This window comes from Ranitomeya variabilis, chromosome 3 (genome assembly GCF_051348905.1).
Source record: "Ranitomeya variabilis isolate aRanVar5 chromosome 3, aRanVar5.hap1, whole genome shotgun sequence".
Classification (NCBI taxonomy): Eukaryota; Metazoa; Chordata; class Amphibia; order Anura; family Dendrobatidae; genus Ranitomeya; species Ranitomeya variabilis.
The window spans coordinates 157935320-157957719 of NC_135234.1; the positions used below are offsets into that span (position 1 = coordinate 157935320).

At 46.1% G+C, this 22400-nt stretch overlaps 1 protein-coding gene and 1 long non-coding RNA gene across 2 annotated transcripts in view; both read left to right on the top strand.

The window, feature by feature from the left end:
• Positions 1-22400, top strand: part of BCOR (BCL6 corepressor) — a 179043-nt gene that overhangs the window by 83244 nt on the left and 73399 nt on the right. The window lies entirely within an intron of this gene.
• The window catches only part of LOC143818028 (uncharacterized), a 28252-nt gene continuing 16211 nt past the window's right edge, over positions 10360-22400 (top strand). The window contains exon 1 of the long non-coding RNA XR_013224271.1: positions 10360-11133. This is a non-coding gene — a long non-coding RNA (uncharacterized LOC143818028). The remainder of the gene's footprint in view (positions 11134-22400) is intronic.

Consider the following 22400-nt stretch of genomic DNA (forward strand, 5'->3'; position numbering starts at 1 on the left):
AGCCAGCACTTAATCATTTGGATTGCTAGCTGTTGTGGAACTAGAAACCCCAGCATTACTTATCTTACAGAGAAGCGATATACATTTTTCTATTTCCAGGAAAAGCTAGGTTATAGGGAAGGCAATAAAGTATACTGTCATTGATGGAGCTTAATTTAGTCCAGTCTAACATATACCGTAGATATATTTTTGGCTTGACTCTGACTTTCAGACTACCTGACCATGATGAGCTTTTATCTTGGTTTTGATGCTGTGTATTTTGTGCCGCAAAAATGCAGCGTTTTATAGTACCAGCAAAGTGGATGCCAGTTATAGAAATCTCAAGCCCACTTTGCTTTTTTTACACTGCGTAAACTGATCTGCGGTACGTTTTTCCAAATCGCAACATGTCCATTTCTCCTGAGTTTTCCGTGCTTAGTTTACCTATAGACTTGCATTAGATGCAGAAAATCCGCAGGTAAAAAAACGCGCATGCATCAAAAACGCATGTACTGTAATCCACCTCTAAGAATGTCAATACCAAATCATGACACACCAGAGACAAAAAACACAGCGATAAAAACGTAGCGTAAAAAAATGCCCAAAATTGCAATGAAAAAAAAAAAAAAAACGCAATAAACTAAGGTGCAGAAATTCTGCAGCATCAAAAACTCAATAAACACTGATGATGGGAACGTAGTCTTAGTATAACTGTTAATAGGTTTACCACATGTTGTACAGAGCCGTCCGTAATTTGGTAGAAATAGACATGTATGCATTTTTTTCCTGTAGGATTCTGTTCATTTAACCGAACCAAAAGTGTAATAAATGGGTCCGTTAAATGTTGGCTGACTGCTAGGTGATGTGTACGGCCACCTTTACATTTAGAAACACCCATAGATTGCATTGCTATCATAGCATTTGTCCTTTGGCAAGAGCAGTGTACCTTTGTCTGCATCAATGAACATGATCTTTGAGGCGCCGTTAAGAGTCTCTGTGCCAGATCCCGGCATATTTGACAGAAGGACCAGCACATAACATGATACTGTTCTTTTTGTAAATATTATTAATCACTCCAGTATGAGTCAGTGGGGTCCGTTGGGTGCTGTTGGGCACCCAACGTGAGAAATCAACCACTTTCGGTATTCTCTTATAGCAGAACAGAAAACGGGCAATGACGACAATGCAGATGTGAATTTGGCTTAGGACTCCTACTCACTTGCGCGAGACTTGAATGAGTCTTGCACGGCAATACCTGGCACTGCACCTGGCACAGAGGAGCGGGGCGTGCGGCTGCATGTATTCCTATGCGGCCGCACGCTCCGATCTGAGTGCCTGGTGCAGAGTCGGGTTTTATACATGCAAAACTCATCCGAGTTGCTCGCAAGTGAGTAGGCGCCCTTAAACCATGAGCAATCGATGCATATTATTGATGAAATAATTTATTGAACAGCTGTCGGCCTTTACTGCCCCAGCATGATATCACTAGAGGGAAGATGAGGGGCTGCCAGACACCTCAGGTGCAGATTGTCTCCATGTAGGGACTGCAAGGGCTCATTCAGACGAATACATATTCAGTCTGTGTGCTGTGTATGCCAGTCACCAGCCAGCTTTATCCTAAGGCTACTTTCACACTTGCGTCGTGCACTGCACGTCGCTATGCGTCGTTCTGTAGAAAAAACGCATCCTGCAAAATTGCTTGCAGGATGTGTTTTTTCTCCACAGACTTGAATTAGCGACGCAGTGCGACACATTGACACACGTCGCAACCGTCGTGCGACGGTTGCGTCATGTTGTGTCGGACCGTCGGCACAAAAAAATGTTGCATGTAACTTTTTTTGTGCGTCGATAGCGTCGATAACTCCGCCCCCGCCTCCCCGCACATCACAATGGGGCAGCGGATGCGATGTAAAACAGCATCCGCTGCCCCCGTTGTGCGGCGCTTCCACACTATGCGTCGGTGCGCTGCAACGTCGCATAGCGACGTGCAGTGCACGACGCTAGTGTGAAAGTAGCCTTTGTCCTTTAATAATAATAATCTTTATTTATATAGCGCCAACATATTCCGCAGCGCTTTACAGTTTAACAGCTTCAAACACAACAGTCATAAGTAACAATGTTAACAATACAATAATTAAAGCAACACAAGACGACCCTGCTCGTGAGAGCTTACAATCTACAATGAGGCGAGGGAGATACAAAGCACAGGTGTGTATTTACAATGATGTATTTACAATGATGGTCCAGCCATCTTCAGGGCGTGGGGGATAGATGGAAGTAGTGAATGGGTTACACACAAATAAAATAACTGATTGGGGAACATGATAGGCCGCTTTGAACAAATGTGTTTTGAGGGAGCGCCAAAAACTATGCAAATTGTGGAGGGTCCTAATTTCTTGGGGTAGAGCATTCCAGAGCATTGGCGCAGCACGGGAGAAGTCTTGTAGTCGGGAGTGGGAGGTACGGATTAGTGCAGAGGTTAGTCGGAAGTCATTTGCAGAGCGCAGAGGTCGGTTAGGCCGATAGACAGAAATTAGGGAGGAGATGTAAGGGGGTGCTGCACTGTGAAGAGCTTTGTGGGTGAGAACAAGTACTTTGAATTGTATCCTATAATGAATGGGCAGCCATTGTAATGACTGGCGACGAGCGGACGCGTTTGAGTATCGATTAGCTAGATAGACGACCCTGGCTGCTGCATTAAGGATAGACTGGAGAGGGGAAAGTCGAGTGAGGGGGAGGCCACTTAATAGAGCGTTGCAGTAGTCCAGGCGGGAGTGGATCAGGGTGACAGTGAGGGTTTTTGTTTCTATAGTGAGAAAAGGGCAGATTCTAGAGATGTTCTTTAGGTGTAAGCCGCATGAGCGGGCAAGAGATTGTATATTTGATGTGGAGAGATCGGAGTCAAACATAACACCCAGACAGCGCGCCTGCTGCCAGGGTGTTATTATGGTGCCACCTACGGAGAGGGAAACGTCAGGTTTAGGGAGGTTAGTAGATGGTGGGAGCAGAAGAAGTTCAGTTTTGGAGAGGTTGAGTTTCAGATAGAGAGCGGACATGATGTTGGAGACTGCAGACAGACAGTCAGTGGTGTTCTGTAGTACAGCAGGAGTAAGGCCAGGGGATGACGTGTATAGTTGTGTGTCGTCGGCATAAAGATGGTACTGAAAGCCAAATCTGCTGATGGTCTGTCCCATTGGGGCCGTGTAGAGGGAGAAGAGAAGGCCAAGGACTAAGCCCTGGGGTACCCCGACAGTGAGAGGAAGAGGAGATGAAGTGGAGCCAGAGAACAGAACACTGAAGGAGCTGTCAGAAAGATAGGAGAACCAAGAGAGAGCAGTGTCCTTAATGCCAAGTGACTGGAGCCTAGAGTAAGAGAGGGTGGTCAACAGTGTCGAAAGCTGCAGAAAGATTGAGAAGACTGAGCAGAGAGTGGACATTTTGCTGTCAGAAGGTCGTTGGTCACTTTGATGCGTGCAGTTTCTGTCGAGTGTAGGGGGCGGAAGCCGGACTGTGAAGGGTCTAGGAGGGAGTGAATGGAGAGGTAACGGGTAAGGCGGGAGTAGACTAGGTGCTCCAAGAGTTTAGAGATGAAGGGGAGATTGGAGACCGGTCTGTAGTTGTTTGTGCAGGATGGGTTGAGAGTGGGTTTCTTTAGTAACGGAGTAATGATAGAGTGTTTGAAGGAGGACGGGAAAATGCCTGAGGAGAGTGAGAGATTAAAGATTGTAGTTAGGTGAGTAGTGACAACTGGAGAGAGAGACTGGAGGAGATGAGAGGGAATGGGGTCGGTAGAGCATGTAGTCGGACGAGAAGAAGAGAGGAGCTTGGAGACTTCTTCTTCTGTGATGGGATCAAATGCGGAGAGTGAGCCAGGGGAGATGCAGGGAGGGATTGGAGTCACTGAACTTGGTGCCTGGGAGCAGATTTCCTGACGGATATTGTCTATTTTCTCTATAAAGTGGGAGGCCAGGTAATCAGCACAAATGTCTGTGATAGGGGCTTGAGGTCAAAAAGTTTCTTGGGGTTGTTGGATAGTGAGGAGATCAGAGTGGTGAAGTAAGTCTGTTTGGCGATGTGAAGGGCAGAGTTCTATTGTAAGACTCGGTAAGGCTATGTGCACACGTTGCAGATTTCCTGCAGATCTGCAGCTTTTTTTTCCCGCGCAGAAAAGCTGCAGTTCCGCAAGTGATTTACAGTACAATGTAAGTCAATGTCAAAAAAAAAAATGCTGTGCCAATGGTACTGAAAAATCTGCACGGAAAACGCAGCAGATTCAAAAAAGGACCATGTCAATTCTTTTGTGTGTATCTGCAGCGTTTGTGCACCCATTCCATAATCGAAATCTGCAGGGGTAAAAAAAGGAAGAAATCCGCACAAAAAATCTGCAACGTGTGCACATACCAAAAGAAGGCGCAGATTCTGACCTGTGTTTTCTGCGAAGAAATGCAGAATCTGCACAGAAATTTCCACAGTTAAATCTGCAACGTGTGCACATAGCCTAAAGGGTCAATAGTGACTTGTAGGATCGCTACTTCCAACAGGTGGCGCTATAGAGATCAGTCCCCTTCCTCTCTGAAGAGGCAATTGCATATTACATTTCCCAGAGGAGCATTGCATGGCCAATAAGTCTCCTCACCTTGGCGTGCCAGAGCCGGTGTGTCACTCTCCACAAGGACAAACGTTACCCCTTAGACCCCAGTGACCACACAGGGACCCATTATAGCCAGTGTGCATATGAGCAATTTTCCACATGAACTGGTGGTCTGCCTCAGAAATATCTCAGCATGTATTATTCTGTTCCCACCAGAACAATGTGCTTACAATGGAAGGCAGCCTCGGCACACAGAACCAGTCACATCTGCAATACAGCCGACTGGACGGAGAGAATCCGGCAATCTAATGTGTACTGGCCCAATGTCTTTTCCTAAACAGGAGATCAAGAAGATCCACCAATACAAACAAGTAGCTAAAACCATGCCGTTTTGTGACGTGAAAACATGTACCTACGTAGGTTTGTGACTAGATCTAGCCCGCTAGGCTCCCACAGGCTGTAATCTCCATGTATATATGTACTCCATGTATATATAGATGCACGGACCGTCTGTGGCAGATAGCAGGGAGGAAACTCCCCCAGTTGTGTTGCGGGGAGACTTGTTCTCTCACAGGCAGTGTGTGTGTCTAATTCCGTGCATGTGTTTGTGTGTGGGTTTTTCCTTTTAACTTCAAGTTTCCTGTCGGCTGAAATGAGAGGGGAGACGAAGGAGCGTGTGGGGGAGGGAGCAGCATGAATTCAAGGCTTGCGAGCAGACAAGTGCCGGGAAGCGCCGTGTCTTGCTCAGGCGCAGTCTCCCACGTCCTCCTCATCTCGTCAGCGATGAGCGCCTCACATGCACCGCGCTTCTCTGCGCTCGTCCTCCGCTCGCTCGTCTTCTTCTGTTGATGCCACAATGTCCGGCAGGGATTGTACTTTGTTTAGAAATGTAGAGAAACTGTATGTGGTGTTGTAAATTTTAGTAATAATTGCTGATGTATAAAAACAAGATGCCAAACAGATGACACTACAGATGAAAAATCAGATTTTTTTTTCTGGCTGAAATTCAGATTTTTTTATATATTCCTGAATAGTGATGAGTGAATATACTCGTTACTCGAGATTTCCCGAGCACGCTCGGGGGTCCTCCAAGTATTTTTTAGTGCTCGGAGATTTAGTTTTTCTTGCCGCAGCTGAATGATTTACATCTGTTAGGCTGGTTTCACATTTGCGGTTGTGTCCGCAGCGTTTCTTCCGCAAATATCCACATGCGTTGTGTATTCCTATATTTAACATTAGGGACGCATGAGTCTGCGATCGGTTGCGTTTTGCCGCGTTTGACGACGCATGCGTCGGTTCGTCGTCTGCGGTAAACGCTACATGTAGTAATTTTAGAGGCGTCAATTTGCCGCCTAGAAACGTATGCGGTTGTTAGCGCAAGGAATGCAGCAAAAAAATGCATTACTATCTATGGGAACGCATGCGTACACATGTCTTTGCGTACGCATGCGTTTGATGCGCTTGCATACTTCGGACTGCGCATGCCCATTAAAGACACACCCTCCTGGAAATAACAAACGCATGACGCATGTAAAAACGCATGCAAACGCTGCGGTTTTTTACCATCATGTGTAAGCTGATGCGGATAAAAAAACGCTGCGTTATCAGACGTTTGCATGCGTTTTTGCATGCGTTTGCGGAAGATACGCTGCGGATTCTAACGCAAATGTGAAAGTAGCCTTAGCCAGCATAAGTACATGTGGGGATTCCCTAGCAACCAGGCAACCCCCACAAGTACTTATGCTGGCTAACAGATGTAAATCAATCAGCTGCAGCAATAAAAGCTAAATTTCCGAGCACTAAAAAATACTCGGAGGACCCCCGAGCGTGCTCGAGAAATCTCGAGTAACGAGTATATTCGCTCATCACTACTCCTGAACTTAATGAAGATAAAAAAATAATCTAGCCAATATTTTCATTGTCACTGCAATGGACGTTCAACAGGGAAGACATGCGTGCATCCTCCGTAATAAAAAAGTATAACGCTATATACTGCACTCCGCGTGATGGTATACTGTATGTATAATAGCAGGGTCCTCCAGTAAGATTTCTGGCCCACCTGAGAGTTATGCAGATATACCACAACCCCACAACCCAATTCCCAGCTATTGCATTCTCCATACCCGTCAATAGAAAGTGGCACAGGTTTGTGTGCAGACATATCTCTATGGCAGTGTGGGTGGGAATTGATATTTATGACTTGCATTATGAGGGTGGAGTTAACCTCACAGTCACAGCATGCTGTTATGTGGTTTATAAAGCAAATAGGCCCAGTATTCAGATTTGCTTGCCTATTTTGCAGGTAAACAGAGGGTTTAATTGCGCGGCCATTAATAGATCGGAGCAGTCTGCTGCCACGTTGCGGCCTATATGTGTAAACTCACCATTTGGAAAACGAAACGTACAGCACACAAGACCCATGCCACACATGCCAATTCACATGGTATCACCAGTGAGGCACATTTACCTGACTGTTGCCAAATTCTGATTGACATGTCCGGCTAAGATCAAGACCCATCCACCATCCCTTTTAGGTCATGCCCTCTTATATTACCGAGGTACACTCTCTCACAACCAGTCATACCACTGGCTTTCCAGATAACTTAGGGTGGGGAGTGAAGAGTGCTCATCTGTTGCACAGGGGGTGGGCCCATCCATGATGTTAGGAAGACTTGGCCCTGTAAGACAGGATCTCCTACTATCTTTGCAGCTAGCCAGCCTATGCCTCCAAATAGTAGTAAGGCAGGTTTCACATTTGCGTTTGTAGGAGCTGCGGAGGGCTGCGGACTTCCTCAGTGAAGCCCCGCCCTCGTCCGCACCTCCGCCTACTTCTGCATGCGGCCTGCGTACCTATCTTTAACATTAGGTACGCAGGTCGTGCCGCTGTATGCGGATGCTTCCGCATGCGTCGTTTTGACGATGCGGCGACCAGCGTAGAACGCAGCTTGTAGCAATTTTTTTTCCCGCATTGTCAAAACGACGCATGCGGAAACATCCGCACACAGCCGCACAACCTGCGTACCTAATGTTAAAGATAGGTACGCAGGCCGCATGCAGAAGTAGGCGGAGCTAGCGGTGGAGGTGCGGCCGAGGGCGGGGCTTCACGGAGGAAGTCCGCAGCTCCTACAAACGCAAATGTGAAACTAGTCTAAACTGGACATTTTGTTAAAGTGTCTACTTTGCTATATGGATGCACACACTGACTGTGCTGTTCCTGCTGAAGGCTCACTCCTGACTCAGGGGGCTCCCTTGGGAATGTTCACAAATGGTATTTTGACAACTATCAACATCAGGATCCACATCAAAACTCTCTTCAATTAATCTATCATATGAATTTTAAAGTGGATCCACTGCAAAGTCCATGTAAAATTACAGTGTACACATGCCTTTTCAGCCTCATTTTTGTATGGCTAGGAAGTCATACAGACTCTGTGCACTGTGTCCTGTCTCCAGTGTTATGTAAGGCACTTGGTACGTGGAGCGCCCTGTTACAGATTTTGCAATGGTGCCCAGAATCTTCAAGTTTTCCCTCTGCTACGTTTCCCATTCAACAAAAGCCATCTTCAGATAGGATACACCAAGAAGACTCTGCTGTATATATCACAAAGGATTAACTGAGGCTCTGCTGCATACATCACAAAGGATACATTAAAACTGCTATATACATTACATAGGATACACAGACTTTGCTATATACATCATACAAGATACACAGAAACTGCTGTATATCGCACATACAATATACTGAGACTCTGCTGCCTACATCACATAGGATACTTTGAGACTGCTGTATCCATCATATACAGGATACACTGAAACTCTGCTGTATACATGACATAGGATACACTGTCTCTGCTGTATACATCACACGGGATACACTGAGACTACTGTGTACATCACATAGGATGCACAGACTGCTGTATACATCACATAGGATACATTGAGACTCTGCCATATACATAACATAGGATACTCGGATCCTCTGCTGTAGACATCACACAAGATACACTGCTTCTCTGCAGTATACATCAGAGCACAGCACCTCTGTCACTAATCTTTTACTTCAATCACTGATAGTAAGAGGAATGTGATGAGACGCTGGCAACCTGCGATTTGTAGTCTAAGGGTACCGTCACACAGTGCAATTTTGATCGCTACGACGGCACGATCCGTGACGTCGCAGCGATCGTATGATTATCGCTCCAGCGTCGTAGACTGCGGTCACACGTTGCAATCACGGCGCTGGAGCGATGCCGAAGTCCCCGGGTAACCAGGGTAAACATCGGGTTACTAAGCGCAGGGCCGCGCTTAGTAACCCGATGTTTACCGTGGTTACCAGCGTAAAAGTAAAAAAAAAAAAAACCGTACATGCTCACCATCTGATGTCCGTCCGGTCCCTTGCCGTCCGCTTCCTGCTCTGACAGATCCGGCCGTACAGTGAGAGCAGAGTGCAGCGGTGACGTCACCGCTGTGATCTGCTCTCACTTTCCGGCCGGCAGACAGTCAGAGCGGGAAGCGGACGGCAAGGGACCGGACGGACATCAGATGGTGAGCATGTACGTTTTTTTTTTTTTTACTTTTACGCTGGTAACCACGGTAAACATCGGGTTACTAAGCGCGGCCCTGCGCTTAGTTACCCGATGTTTACCCTGGTTACCAGCGAACGCATCGCTGGATCGCTGTCACACACAACGATCCAGCGATGACAGCGGGTGATCAAGCGACGAAAGAAAGTTCCAAACGATCTGCTACGACGTACGATTCTCAGCAGGATCCCTGATCGCTGCTGCGTCAGACACTGCGATATCGTAACGATATCGCTAGAACGTCACGAATCGTACCGTCGTAGCGATCAAAATTGCACTGTGTGACGGTACCCTAACTTAAGAAAACAATATCAGAGGCAAAGAAGGAATCAAGAAGGCAGACAACCCTGATATGATTCTTCAACTAAGACAAGTATACACAAAGGAGACACAATAGGCTCTGCATTATTATTCAATTATAGCATATGATGCACTACATTAAAAAATTACAAACATTGCTGGAGTGCTTCATTACATTTTCAGTTGAGGAATACCTATTAGGCTTAAAAGGCATAAATAAAATTATTGTAGTATGTAGTCCAAATTTCGGCAATTTACTGTTGTGCTTTGAAAGCTACAGCACTTTTCATCTCACCCCTGCAGGCACTGGACAATTACAATTATTTAGAGACCATCCAATTAATATCCGTCCAGTGCTGTGTAAATTGGATCACATTATAGATAGGTTTTATGGATCACATATAGTCTGGATGTAACAGTAATATGTCAGTCCTTATGCCTGTGCTTTATGTGCAGATGTTCACACAGATGTAATTCAAATCTTTGCACCCATAAAATTATTAGATATTTCCATGTCTTTTAGTAGAATGTAAATTCCTTGTTTGCCTGCACCCCTGATTTATATTCCCCCAATTCATCCTCCGTCTGGTGATTCATGTATTGCAGGCATCCACACACCATGTACGGTATATTACATCTCTGCATCCCTCTTACGCCGTGTAATTATATGTCAATGAGACTGATGTATCGGCACTGCTGTTTTCTGTCACTGTTGCAACAGACTGACATACCCAGTTGCTGCATGTACAGCGCATACCTCTATATATCATTAAAATCACATCATTACTGCTGTCTCCTTTCCCTTTGTCTCCTCTTGAAAGAGTGGAAATCTCTAGCAATGGATGGATAATGCAGCCAAGGAGAGAAAGCGTTAAACCTAGTTAATGCAACTCTTTAGAGACTTTGCTCCAGGCCTGAATTGCTTGCATAATTACCTGAAATGCACATTACTGCCAGACCTGCCCCCCACTGCATATAATTCTTCTCTGAGCTGTCTCCAGCAGCTGAAATCCCTCCACCCCCTTTCTCCAACACGCTCTTGAAAATGGCGCAGACGCGTAAGAACTGGGAACATTTACAGACATTAATCCGTCGATAATAAAGGGGGTGTGGGGATTCCTCTCCAAGCCACAGTGAGAAGATAGAAAAAGTTTGCTGTGAGCTCTGCGATCATTAGACAGGCCTATAAGCTCTCCTGGCCAGACTCGCATCTTATCGTATGTTTTACTGTAGATCAAAGTTTGCAGGTTATTGACTGTGTTGGGCAAGACTTGGCCTTATGAGGGTTCTAGAAATCTTTGTATTTTGTAGTTTGGGCGTTATAATTAAAGACATACATTGACAAATACTCTAATGCATAATCTAAATAAAATCAAAATATTTTCTGCATTTCGTTTCAGAGAAATCTCAATTTTAAAAGGGTTGTCCACCACTTTTAGCTTAAAAAACAGGCCCTTGGTTGTCTGAAAATAAAACATCATATATTCACCTTTCTGACCCACATTCTTCAGTACCAGTCTTTGTGTCCCTGACCAATTTCTTTTGCTTCCTTTTCTGAGGGCATCACGCAACCAATCATTGGCCAAAGTGATCAAGTGATTCCGACCGCCGGAAGGGGAAACAATCAGACAAACGAGGTGACCACGGGCAGCAGTAGCGGAAGACGGTGGTAGAATGGTAATGGTTGATCACTGCTTACTAAGAAGTATAGACTGTAAGACTGATTGCTTTTTCCTAGCCAGACCTATAGCATAACCTGTCATACACCTAGCAATCAGAATTGACCACATGGTCTAAGCCAGAGGTCACCAACCTTTCTGACCTTGAGAGCCACATTCAGCTATAAAAGAGGGTTGTGAGCCACATCCAGCTCCTGCCCCACTCACAGTAGTGACACCCAGAGCCCCCTATTACCGGTATAATAAGCAGTGACTTATGATTTATTCACATTGCGGGGCTGGGATTCACAGGCAGGGCGGTCAGCTGGGCTGCATATGAGGAAAGACGGGCAGCGCTCACTGCGCCTGCACCAGGCAGGGGAAAAGAACGCAGGCGCCGGCTATTTTGAAAACAGCGGTGAGGAGGAGGCGGCGCCCGGCGCCAAGAAGATGTGAGTGACAGCTGTGTGGCATCTAAAGCAGGGCTGAAACGCCGGCCTCCAGGACTGAAGACCAGATATTTCTTACAAATTATAAAACTGATTATTTCTCTAGTTACAGCACCCAGAACTAAAAGAGCCACCTTGTCAGAATGCAGCATTACTGCTGCACAAGGTGGCTCTTTTAGTCTGAAACGACTGGGGGGGGTGACAGGTTTCCTTTAATCAATGAGCCCGAGGTAAGGTAATTTAGCATTACTTCCAATACACGCTGTAAGCCATTACATGTAGTCATTTCCATAGGCGCACAATAGAGTAATAATAATAATAATAATAATAATCTTTATTTATATAGCGCCAACATATTCCGCAGCGCTTTACAGTAGAATGTAGAATGAGTAGAATGACCAACGTAAATAATGTGACACTGGCAACATGTGGCTGAATCCTACGACCGGGGTAAGGCTGGGTTCACCCAATGTAACCCACTCACTCCATTGGGGTTTATTAGCTTTCCGTCATGGTGTCTGGCTTTTTCCACATACATGCTGAATTATATTTTCTGGCGAGATCCCAAATGTGAACATAGCCTAACTGTCCAGGTTTTGCCTAAATACCAAAATGAGAAAATATGAGTGTCTGTTCTTCAGCTTAATATAGGTGTGATCCTTCGCCCCTTTGTATGACTGACCTGACGAGTTATTGTTGTCGCAGAGGCTGACTAGCCTTGATTTAACCCATTATGTATTTCCTGTGAAGAGAATGGAAATAGCTGGTCAGCTTCCTCCTGCTTGTTGTGCTGGGGATTAGAGCCTGGGATAAGTAAAGTAGCAGACGTCTTGTGTTAACACCTGCAGTGCCCGATAAGAGCGCACCCAATGTAAGACGTGCTGGGCCATACTGTACAGTCACAACTAGACACTGGCATCGTGGCCCTGGGCAGGAGGAGGCTGGTCAGACCACCCAGGCAGAGGAGCAGTGCTACTATGTACAGCTGCCATCGCTTCTCCTCAGCACACAGGGCACCCTACAAGCTGCCGCCTCCTCACACGTCTTCTTACCTTTCATTGTATTCTGAAATACACAGTGACCTTCTGTATACTACGTGCTGCATAGCCGACAAAGACTAGCACATTTAATACCATGGTGCTGTACCGCTCCATGACTGCAGGGTTACCCCACTATTCATGACAAGCTACTATATTGTCAAGTGCAATGTGTAGTCTGTTGTTAGTAGTATACATAGTTAGAATTGTCTTTTTACAGCTGCTAACATTACAGTCTTAGCTTTGTAGAGGGGATGAATTGTGGCATATAGATCAATGTGTAATTAGTTTAAAAAAGACAAAACACATTACAATAGGCTACTTGCCCCTTTTATCTAGTGACTTGTAGGTGTGTTACCATACATTATTACTATCCCTGCACCATAAAAAACTTGTAAGCATAAGAAAATCAGGAAGCAAGCCCAATAAAAGAGCAACCAATCTTACTGATTGTGCCATCCGGGAACCTACACTCGCCTCTGAGGATCAGCAAAAGATTGTCAGTTTCATAGCTAATGATATAATTACCTTTAAGGGGATGGCCTATTCTTAGGGTAGGTAATCAATATCAGATCGGTGGGGGTGCAACACCTAGCACCCCCACCGATCAGCTGTTCTCAGTGCTGGACGAAAGTGATTGGTTGCAGAACAGACTACCACAGCTCTGGCACCAGTATAGTGGCTGCAAATCCACCCCTATTCAACAGAGACGGGGCAGATGTGCAGTACTTGGCCACGACCATTATACGGTTGATGGAGCTGAGCAGTTTAGATCCTCAGCAGAGCTCACTCAACCACCGCCAGCACAGAGAATGGCTGATCAATGGGGGTGCCAGGTGTCACACTCTCACCAATCTGATATTGGTGAACTATTCTAAGTATAGGCCAAGCAATATAGAGTACCAGAAAAGCCATAGACGTCTCCTGAGAAGGCTACCATCCAAACCCAAGTTCTCTAAATATATTCACAATTTTATGTACTCGTCTAACCCTACGTCCTCCATATTTGGGCAGCATCACATATCTTTTGTAGTGATGAGCAGTCCAGCATATTTCGGTGAACTAAATAATTTGGTTCAGTTCATGAACATGAGTTGGCTGTTTTGGATTCCAGACGACTGTCTATTCGGTAACTCTTTATACGAACACCACATTTGGAGTAAAATCACATACCTAATGCAGTCTAATAACCCCCCAGCACCTGCAGTTAGTCAAAGGCTGCCCAATTTTGAAGGTTTAACTTCAGCCGCCGGGTGAGCAGAGTTTTGGTTGCATTGGAAGCCGAACAACTTAATTTAGCCTTAATGAGAGCCAGTTCATAGGGGCAAATGACTCTCAGGAGCTGGTTTATATCTTTCATATAAGAGAGCGGAATCAAATTGCCTACTGGTTCCCAAAGGACACACCATTACAGTCCCCCAGTTCCTACAGCTCCTCTGTTTGCGTCAGTGCTCCTATGCTTAAATGTTTACCCTTCCACAAGGCCTAGGTTGAGCAGAAGCTGATACTAATTTTTTCAGATGCTTCATTGCCCCCACCGTGATAGCAGCCAGCTACCTTATACCCCGGTGTATGCATAATATCCCCCACCCCCACTACCACCCAAGATCAGCAGCACTCCAAGGGTTTCCTAGTGTAATACAATCCACACATCCTGGAGGTTGAATGAAGTGTCCTGCTCGCCGAATTCTCAACATCTATTTTAGAATCTGAAATGTCCGCTTTATGGAAGTCTTGATTCGGTGCCAGGCCTCCCTCCCATCGCTGACCTATCGCAGTGGTGCGGCTTTCCTCTAGGTTATGAAGCCCGGTGTTTCTTATCAGATAGTCACATACCAGAGCCAAAGAGGCAATAGGATTTTGGAACTTGAGGATACTGGAACAGAAGCTTCACGAATACGATCGGCTACTGTTTCTTCTGATACCAGAAACTGTACGGCAGCATGAAATCTCCCTCTACCCATTACATTTCTCTTCATGTTTTCAGTTTCTTTGGACATTACAATGCAGGCAGTGTCTGGTATTAATGTTTCCCATTGTACAGTGGTACCGCCATTCATTCCGCCTAGTCCTGTAGAGTTAAAAACTCTGAGTGCTGATAGTGAATCTCCACAGCCCTTATTGTGGGATCTCAGCCTTTTCCCGCACACGTCTCGGAACTCATCCAGGCTTTTAACAACGCGCATTCCCCCGGCTGGGAACAGCTTTGCAACAACAAGCTACGAAAACGCCTCTTTCAGGACAGATGGCAGACTATTTCCGTTCAATCATAGCCTGTTACGCTGCATCTACTCGGCTAGAATGCTGAATATTCTGCGTGATTGTTCATCTGTCCTACAACCCTTTTTTCTGCCAGAGAGGCCTGCAGTGTATCGCAGGGTAATGTTCTCAAACTCCCTCTGACAATGCGGGCTTAACCCTAGAGCTGCAGCCAGACGCTCTCCTCACACACTACATTCCCGCTGTATAAAATAGGAACAAGATAAATCAACGTGACCGAAGACGTACTGCGTTGCCATGCGCCAAACGCTCAGATTAGAGAGGGCTTCTGGTCTGACTTCAATAAAGCATTTTCTTTGCATAATCAGAAATGTTGAAAGTTGATACTGACTCGTGCAGAATCCTAAAAATAATTGGTGACCGAGCGGTGCACGTGGCCGGAGCTCCAGCTTTGTGGACCAGGGCAGGAACAGACGCGCCTAGGTCATGGGGAGACATAATTAGGGAATGTATGTGCCCCCGCACAATACAGCAGGAACGAGCTTTTCCAAAATGCTAAAAAAATCACTAAGTAACGGTCTATTTAGACAGGACGATACCAAAACAGAGCGATAAAATGAGCACTAATATTTCGGGTCCATTTTGCAGAACTGACTGGTGGTACTAAACAACAGACTGTTGGTAAATATGTACCTATAGTGGTCAATTAATAGGCTGTGCACAAAGGCAGCCAGCGCTAGCGGTAATAGATCCGTGCACAGGCTGCCATTACTCTCGGCAGCACAAGGCCTGTTTACACAGGATGATGTGCTGCTAAGATCATTTTTAAACTTAAAAATCATTTTTCCCCATGAGTGAGCGAGCGTTTTGCTCATTCATCGATGATCGGCGGCTTGTTTGCACTGAATGATTTTGGTGAGAGGAGCCTTATTAAGAAGCCTTGCTCACTATTATCTTTCAGAGTAAATGCAGTTTAAAGGGGTCTCCACTACTAGGACAACCTCTTCTTAAACTGAATGTTCCGCCCTGATAAAATAATAAAGCCTATAATCCCTCCTGTGCCGACTCTATTCCCGCTTTTCGGGGCTGTGATGCGGTGGAATGACACGTGATGGCCGTCACCCAATCAGCGCTGGCGTCACTGTCCCCGCCTTCCGACAAACTGAACATGAAGAGGAAGTCAGGGATCAGCTGCAGTCAGGACTTCCTCTTCAGTTTGTCCGAAGGCGGAGACAGTGACGCCAACACTGATTGGGTGACGGCCATCACGTGTCATTCCAACGCATCACAGTCCCGGGACCGCGAGTGCTGACACCGCTGGAACAGCGCGCTGGAACAGCAGAGTATAGCCAGGGCCAATCATTTACTTTAAGGTTTGCCGATCGCGATTTTCCCAGCACATGTCCCTGGTGGAGTAATCATTGCCAGAGTCATAAATGATGAAACTATTTGTCATAAGTGATGGGCACGGAAGTTTGTGGTCTACTGCACATCCTGACCGACAATGGTCTCTACTGATATGAGAGCCGCTGCCTGTGCACGGCCCGGCTTCCTCCTTCCCGGCCGGCCCGGCTTCCTCCTTCCCGGCCGGCCCGGCTTCCTCCTTCCCGGCCGGCCCGGCTTCCTCCTTCCCGGCCGGCCCGGCTTCTAGCTGAGCCGTCTGTGAGGCCGGCCGGTGAGTGACTGCTGCCGTGTGTGAGGTGGGTGCACGCACGTCTCGGCTCCCTGCCCTCTGCGGGCGGACGCAGCCGGCGCTCCGAGTCCCGCGATTGATTGACCTGATAAGGAGCGGTGGGCGGGCCGGTGTGCAGCTGCTGTGGCTGGCACTTGTTTTCCCAGCTTTAACTGCTTGAGTGCCGGATCAGAGCGAGCGAGCAGAATGTTGCGCTGAGCCTGGATCTATCTCTCTTCTCGCCGCTTCATTTTTTAATGTCTCAGCTGTGCAATAACATCATGTGTCGCACATGAAAACCCTTGTGTGCTGCTCTACTGTCCCGCCATATACAATCCATTGTGAGCATAGCCCCACTAGTTCTAATTGTCTTGGAATGGCTTCCGATAATAAGAAAGCGAAGTATCGGAAGGTTTTCTGATTTAGGGCATGTTCACACGACACCTTTTAGACACGGCAGGAAGGTGCTTCAGGACATGCCCACGTCTTAACCCAAAATCATCTTTTTTCGCCCCTTGTGACTTTTTTTGTGTAATTTGCGTTGTGTTCCTGAAGCAGTCTGTACAACTGCCAGGATGCTGATTTTTAACCATTTTTTGCATCTTCGGAAACCTGAAGCTGTTAAAAGAAGCTGAATCCTATGACCAAAGAGTCGTTTTTACATTACAGCACTCGTGTTCCTTATTTTTTCACACATATTTAGCGCTTTTTCAGTCATGGAACGTTCCAGCCTGAGAGAGATGCGGCCTCATAGATCTTCTGAGGCAAATCCGCTTCGGGAAGAAGTGGCGGTGATGTTTGTGAGGCGGCGTCCCTTGCAGTTATGCCATCACCCTGCCGCCAGCGTCTTCAGTATACTGTAGAAGCGGCACCTTCCTGAGGGAGCCGACTGAACAATGAACGTTACTTCTTCTAACTGCTTCATGGTTTCTGAACAGTGAAACGGTTAAAAGAGGTAACAAAAAAACTGTGCACAGCAGTGTTGTCTTTACGTTGCTGTGTGTAAGGGCTTGTTTCCATTTGCGAGAAACACGTCCGTGTCTCGCATGTGGAAACCAAGCTCTGGTGTCTGCACTCCGGAGCAGAGCGTGCGGCCGCATAGGAACACATGGAGCTGCACGCTCCGCTCTGGAGTGCCAGCGCCAGAGCTTGGTTTCCACATGCGAGACACGGACGTGTTTCTCGCAAATGGAAACAAGCCCTTACCGTTCCTTTTTATACCGCATTTCTTTTCAGGCGGAATCCACCTGAGAAAAGCGTTGTGTGCACATACCCTAACATGTGCATGGGCTTTTTTTCAGGTGATTGAAGATAAGTTTTCTACTGGAAACTCTCCTCCTTCAGGGAGTTTATTGTTTCTTGAAGTGTTTTTTTCCTGGAGCATTTTTGGCAGCCATTTGAGTGGACAGTGCCTAGTTTGGAGCAGATTCCATGGGGAGCCGCTTCAATGAAGTGACATGCATTTTGTTTTCCCCACCACGCGTTTGTCACAAACCAAAAGCTGCAAAAAGCACTCAAAAGACTGAACATACAAGCAAAAAAAATCGCTTCACAATAAAAATAAAAAGGTAGAGCCTTTCAAACATTTTTAATTGATTTTTTTTTCACATGTTATTTTGAGTACCTGCTTCAAACCATTAGGATTTGTGCACACTGAGTTTTTGGAGTATATGGTGCAGCAACTGAGTGGAAACTTTCTGAATCCTCCTCTTGAAATTTGCTCCAAAAACTAATAAAAAAACCTCACATATTCTTAGGGAACTCACGGGCCTGGTTTGTCACAACCAGTTTGCCACTATTCTAAACTACAGACATCCATGAAACACGGCTCAGGTACGGACTGGTGAGATATGGACTGATATAGGCATATATGAGGCTGCTGAGAGCAGTGGTTCTTCTTGTGGAGCTAAGGCTACTTTCACACTTGCGTCGTGCACTGCACGTCGCAATGCGTCGTTGTGGATAAAAAACGCATCCTGCAAAATTGCTTGCAGGATGCGTTTTTTCTCCATAGACTAACATTTGTGACGCATTGCCACACGTCGCAACCGTCGTGCTGCGTCAGACCGTCGGCACCAAAAAACGTATGTAACGTTTTTTGGTGCGTCGTGTCCGCCATTTCCGACCGCGCATGCGCGGCCGGAACTCCGCCCCCTCCTCCCCGCACCTCACAATGGGGCAGTGGATGCGTTGAAAAACAGCATCCGCTGCCCCCCGTTGTGCGGCGCTTTCACTGCTTGAGTCGGTACGTCGCAACGACGCAATTCGTCGTGCGTCGTACAATGCTAGTGTGAAAGTAGCCTAAGCCCTTGCATTACACAAGTGTAGATTTGTGTCAGCATTCAGCATTTGCTGCTGTCCTGTCCTCCAGTATTGTGGTGTAGAAACAGACCCCCTAAGGCTACGTCCCCCGATCAGGAATAGCAGCGAATCTTCACTGTGTCAAAAACGCTGCTCTCTAATTGTCGCACTTGTTTGTCAGTATAATCGGATTCGCCGCTCTCCGCTGCAAATAATTGACGTGCTGCGGCTCGTAAACCCGCACCGCCAGTGAGCTTACACAGCGTCAAGTAGAAACACAATGGGCATGGGATTTCTATAAATTCCATCCACTATGCTTCTAATGTAGAACACAGCGATTTTGGACTCTGCAAATGCACTGTGTCCAGAACACTGCTATTCCTGATCATGGGCACGTAGCATTAAAGTACGGTAGACCCAAAAGTCAGCTTTCAGTGAATCCGCATTAAGGCTATGCACACGTTGCGGATTAGCCTTAGGAATTTCTGGTGCGGATTCTGCCTCTTCTGGCAGAAAACGCACCTGCGGATTTGTTGCGTTTTTTTGTGCGGTTCCGCAGCGTTTTTTGTGCGTTTTTTCTGCGTGTTTTTTGCGGATTTGCTGTGTTTTTTACCCCTGCGGTTTTCTATAATGGAATGGGTACAAAAACGCTGCAGATTCTCAAAAAAGAAGTGACATGCTACTTCTTGTAAACTGCAGCATTTCCGCAGCGGATTTTCCGCAAAGTGTGCACAGCATTTTTTTTTCTCATTGATTTACATTGTACTGTAAATCAATTGCGGATCTGCAGCGTTTCTGCACCGCAAAAAACGCTGCGGATCCGCAGAGAATCCGCAACGTGTGCACATACCCTAAAATAAGCATACATTTAAAAGTCAGTAAGTTTTAGTCTATGCGTGAACAGGGTCGTCTATGTTCAGATTGCTTCATTTTTCAGTATCCTGGGTTAATTGAAACCTTGGAAAATGGGGCCTTGTCTTTTGGGGAAGCCCAAAATCTGTTTTCATGTCAGTTAAATATCTGTAACCATGAGAATGATGTTCCTGTAAGGCCATGTTCACATGTTCAGTATTTGAAGCCAAAATCAGGAGTGGAAAAGTCTAATAGAAACACGTCACCACTTCTGTATTTATCACCCACTCCTGGTTTTGGCTACAAAATACTGAACGTGTGAATGTGGCCTTACAGTCATTTCCAATGTTGTTAAGCCCCATGAGCGCAGAGTGTGTGTTTCGGCACCATGTGTGGTCCGTGCCGCCCAGTACTATGGCATTATATTATTGAGATATTCTATCTTACCAGCAATCCTTTGTGAGTGGCATCTGGTGGAGCATGAAATTATTGGCATGTCTATATTCTAGATAATCTGACATTTTGTGAACCGAGACAGGTTACTGGATTTACATAGCACCTAATCCACACATTAAACTTACGTTTTCCTTTGTCCATTGCCATTTTCGTTTCATTTGGAATAAGCCGAGGATTTCACGTTCCCTTGTGATGTGGCATATATAGTGGGCACGGGGCCCACCCAGCAGCACAGCCTTGTGAATCTGTAAACTGCAGCTTCCAGAGGATGTGGGATTATGTGCACACGCCACTGCTCCCGGATACGATGACTGACTGCACTTGAAAGCCATATAAATATTTCATTTCTTTCAATAAATCAGGTATGAATCCTCTACTGGTTTAGTCTCAATCGTACATCTGGGAGAGTCCTAAATTTCGTTAGCTTGTCTACTCGCCCCGCCATGTATTTTAAAATAATGAACTGGATGGAGGAAGGAAGCGAGGCGATAATATCCTGAGTGAATGGCAATTTTCTAATTTTAGATCTCTATAGCAGTGCATAATTGTGCTGCATCTCATCAATATCATAAATCTATGAATCAAAACATTTCTAGCATTAGCCATGTCTGTGATATTCAGGCTATGTTATGCTGTGCATTTGCTTGCGGAAAGTCTGCTGCGTTTCACAGTGCCAGCAAAACGCATAAGATTTTAAGAAATCTCATGCACATGCTGAAAATGTATCCATACCATAAAGTGACAGGAGCTGCAGGTTTGAAATGTGCGGCTTGTCAATATATATTGCGACTGCAGGTACGGCTTTCATTCTTTGAAATTCAAAGGGAGAAACCTGCAGCTCCCCCACTCCTTTGTCGCATTGATGTCCGCAGCGGTAAACCCCACTGCGGTGTCTCTGCTGCAGCTGGTCGGCGGTGGAGATGCTACCAGTGAACACAACCTATAGTGGTCTGCTCACCTCGACAAGCTAGCTGCCATGTTTAGTTATAGCTTGATTTTCAATATGTCTCTTCATACTGCCGTCATGGGTTCTGTTCTTCCCAAACCTTTATTAAACAGATCCCTTATTTCAGAATCCCCATTGACATATAGATGCGTCAGGTTTCCAATGGATCAAGCGGCACAGCAGACACTATTTTGACAGACAGGAGTCAAGAGAACAGCACCGTGATCCCAGTATAAACAGAGACTAATAACGCAGAACTGAAAATGGCTTTTGCTGCCACCGGCCACCTGCTGATCACGCACGTCTCAGCAAGTATGGGCAGATGCAACATCATCACCTCCTGGTGTGGAAGTTGGCATCGCTGGATAACCCCTTTACGAGTACGAGGGGCGCTCAATAAAGATGTCCCCTGACCCACTTCTATTTATCACAGGACGCTGAAACTGCACATGTGTAATGATAGAAGTCTCTATAGGTTACGTGCCAATTTGCAACTCAGAACTGTTGCAATCTTGATTTTATAGGTGCTGAAGTGGTGTGAGGTTTGAGTGGAATACAGAGCAGTCATCAAGTTCCTTTACTTGAGAGGCCGCACACCAAAGGAGATGATCGATGAGATGAAAGAATTTTATCGTGAGGATTCCCATCATATGATGTAGTAAAGAACAGGCATCGTCAATTCAAATGTGGTCGGACTTCGGTACAAACAGCTCCAATTCCAGGGCGACCTCACTCTGCTATTGATGAACACACCATCCAGCAAGTGGAGGTCGCCATTTTAGAAAATCGCCACATAACCATTCACCACCTAGCCCAAAATGTCAAGATTAGTGTGGGGTCTATGGAAAAAAATCATCCAAGGCCATCTTCACATGCATAAGGTATCTGCTCGTTGTGTTCCCTGGCTGCTCACACCTTTCCAGAAGCAGGAACGAGTCTAATGCTCTCAGGCTCTATTGATGATGTGCCATGGAATCCAGGAGGACTTTTTCAAGAAACTGATCACACAGAATGAAAGCTGGGTCCATCACTATGATCCTGAGACTAAATTCCAGTTGATGCAATGGAAGCATCATGACTCGCCGCCTCCAAAGAAGGCATGTGCCCAACCCTCGGCAGGCAAGGTCATGCTCACAGTGTTTTGGGACCAGCACGGAGTAGTATTGATGGATTTCCTAACAAAGGGTACCATGATCACTGGGGCATACTATGCTTTACTGCTGCGGAAATTGTGGGAGGTCATCAAAACCAAGAGATGTGGCATGCTCACCAAAGGTGTCCGCCTTCTGCAAGACAATGCACCAGTTCACAACTCACTTGTTGCCCAAATAGAAGCATGCTCCTGTGGCTTTG